This window comes from Octodon degus, unplaced genomic scaffold (genome assembly GCF_000260255.1).
Source record: "Octodon degus isolate 3935 unplaced genomic scaffold, OctDeg1.0 scaffold00124, whole genome shotgun sequence".
Lineage (NCBI taxonomy): Eukaryota > Metazoa > Chordata > Mammalia > Rodentia > Octodontidae > Octodon > Octodon degus.
In genome coordinates this window covers 6,914,003-6,917,066 of record NW_004524700.1, presented here as the reverse complement: position 1 = coordinate 6,917,066, position 3,064 = coordinate 6,914,003, and the positions used below count along the sequence as shown (strand labels likewise).

The 3,064-nt window shown below is 38.7% G+C and overlaps 1 protein-coding gene across 2 annotated transcripts in view; it reads left to right on the top strand.

The window, feature by feature from the left end:
* Dtwd2 (DTW domain containing 2) overlaps positions 1-3,064 on the top strand; it is a 215,665-nt gene that overhangs the window by 996 nt on the left and 211,605 nt on the right. The window lies entirely within an intron of this gene.

Here is a 3,064-nt window from a genome sequence, read left to right as displayed (position 1 = left end):
GGGCGGGCGCGGGTGAGAGCGCGGCGCTCCCTGCCGGCGGGCGGGTGCGGGCCGCGAGGCGCCATGGGCCGAGGAGCCAGCCGAGCTGGCGACCTGACTCACTTCAAAGTATGAAGCTGTTTGTCAAAGTTCACAGTTATTTAACTTGATTTCCTGCAAGACATCCAGCAGATGGACGAGCAGCATGAGTTTCATTTCCAACAAACTCAAAAAACGTCTGCTAGGGCACTTGTAAGACAGTGACATTATTTGAACCGCTTATATGGAATAGTCATAGTACAATGGAAAAATGGATTGGAAAACGGAGATAGGCGAGGCTGCTACTACCGTAGTTAAGATTTACTTAGAATTGTGAGTTTATTGAGAGATACTTATTGGACACAGTCCCTACCCTGCCTGGGGGAATTCGCAGCCTACTGGAAGACTGTTAAACAAGCAGAAACAACAGTGAATGTACACAGAATGCCCGCTTGTTTAAGCACTTGGAGGGTTCTCACAGCGTGGTGGGGTACTTTAGGACTGTGATATTTGCTTCCCGTGATTATTTAGTCTTATATTCTTGACATGCACAACTCCCTACATCTTGGACATCCTAAGATTACTTCCTCTGATTACCTAAGGTATCTATCAGTGCTCTGTGTTAGCTTTCCCTTACTTTGACAAAATACTTAAGACAGTCAAAAAGGAGAAAAGGATTATTTTGGCTCATGGTTTCATCCATGGTTGTTCATTCACCCTGTTGCTTTGAGCCTGTCATTGCCCAGTCTAACCTGATAGGAGTCATAGTGGCTGAGGTCTTTTCACCTCATGGCACGTGGAATGCACCCGGAAAGACAGAAAGGTAATAATCACCTGCTGTCCCGTGTAAGCACATGCCCTGGTCTCCTTTCTTCATTCTAGTAGGATTGGTCTCTTACTATGTCCACACCTCTCAGTGATGCCATGGGCTGAGGACCACACCTTCTCAACCCAGGCCTTTCGGGGTTTTATATATATCAAGCTTTATAAATAGGACATACACACAAAAAAATATAAAATTTGTATCTGTATAGTTTACATAACTGATAAGTTGATAGTTTATAAAGTTTATATATAAATAGATGTTTACTTTTACTCTTTCCTTCTCTTTTCCCAAAGATATATTTTTTCTTATAAAGAAATTGATCTCTCTGAAATATATATTTTTAGCAGTATTTGAAATGAAATAAGATTACAGAAAACACTTGTTGAGTTACTTGGTAGAGTTCAGTTGTGTACCAAATATTTTTGGAAAATCCATTTCCAGCCATTGTGCTTGGTGTATAATGATGAGATACAAAAGTGAGTAAAGGGCGATTATAACTCTGCAGTAACCCCGGATCTAGTAGGAAATTGGACCTCTGTTTACTGCAGAGGCCTCAAAATAGAATTGGGTGATTTAGCGTAGTGATGGCAAGTGCTTTAGAGCTTTCAGTGATAACTAACAGCCGGCTGTAGCATATTTGTGTAGGTTTGCCATGACTGATTTTGGGGCATATTTTCAAGTTTCAGTGCAGTAAAGCTTTTGTTATATGTGTACTGCAGGATGTATAGAAAAGTTTGAAAAACATTGAATTTTTGAGACTGAAGAAAATAGGAAGACAAATCTCCTAAAGCTTTTAAAGAACATGGCTGTAAAATAAACTTTGCTAAGGTTAAATTTTTTTTGCCAACTTTAAAAATTTTACTTAAGTTATACAGCATCAAAATGGGCATATTCAAATATTTTTATATGCATTTGATGTCCTTCAGAAGTCCTTAAAGACATAGTAGGAATAAGAATTGGAAGATAAGAAGATGTGTATTTATCCAATTATTATTATTTCAAAGACTGTGCCAGTCTTTAACTTTGTTAGAAAAGCATATGTAATATGTATATATGTTAAGTATATTGTCCTTTTTTCTTAGATTTCACATGATTGGCTTCTTTTTTAGATGGACACATACAGGACATTACAAGAATGGATCAGAGGGTGCACCTAACCCGAATTATTTTGTGAGTGGAAGATTGGGGAAAGATCAGAAAAGTCTTAGAAGTCACTTCTGGGCTGGGGAGATGGCTCAGTGGAATAAGTGCTTCCCTGGCAAGCGCAAGGGCCTGAGCTCAATCCCTGGTTTCAAAAAAAAAAAAAAAAAAAAAAAAAAAAAAGAGTCACTTCTAAGGTTAGAAGCATATTGAAAAAGAACAGTTTGAGTTCTGATATTTAGAATTTGATTAGGGACTAGATAGGGGGTAGGGGAGTATTAAGGAAGGAATGCGTTCCTGGTAGAGTGTTTTGCAGGAGGAGTGGTGAGGTTATAGGCTGCCAATCAGTGGGAGTGGTGCTGAGGAGGATGAGGTAAGCAATGTCAGGGAGTTTGGGCCTAATGCTCTGGAACTGGATGAGCTAGTTGTTGAAGTATTTTTATGTTTGAATGATGGTGGCAAGTTGGACTTCTACAGGTAGGTTTTTTTTTTTTTTTTTTTTTTTTTTTTTTTTGTGGAACCAGGGATTGAACTCAGGCCCTTGTGCTTGCCAGGGAAGCACTTAATCTACTGAGCCATCTCCCCAGCCCCTTTCTACAGGTAGTTTTCAACTGGGCAATTTATACTTTATTTTGCTAAGTAAATCAAACCAGGTGGTAAAAGGCTTGACTGAAAAGGGTTAGCTCCTCATTGCAGAAAAATATTAGGAATCCTCATTATACTTTTATGTTTTCTGTGGATATTGTAGTTATAAACCTTTTGGAAATCATTTGTTTAAGGGGAGAAACAGCAAGAAGAACATGCACACGAACTATCTCAGACCTGAGGTTAGTTTTTCTTTCCTTAGACATTTCTTCCAAGAAAAGCACAGAGTTGTAAGGGTATACAAAACTATACTCACAAGTTTAGTATCCACTTAAGGACCAGTAGCCATCTACCAGGGATATACCATCCTAGGTATTTTATATATGTTATTATTTCTCACAACAACTCTACTGTTGATGGTATTCTTGGACTTTATTTTACAATTTTATTTTTCATGATTTAAGAGTTTGATGTAACAGGAACTCTCCTGGTGGA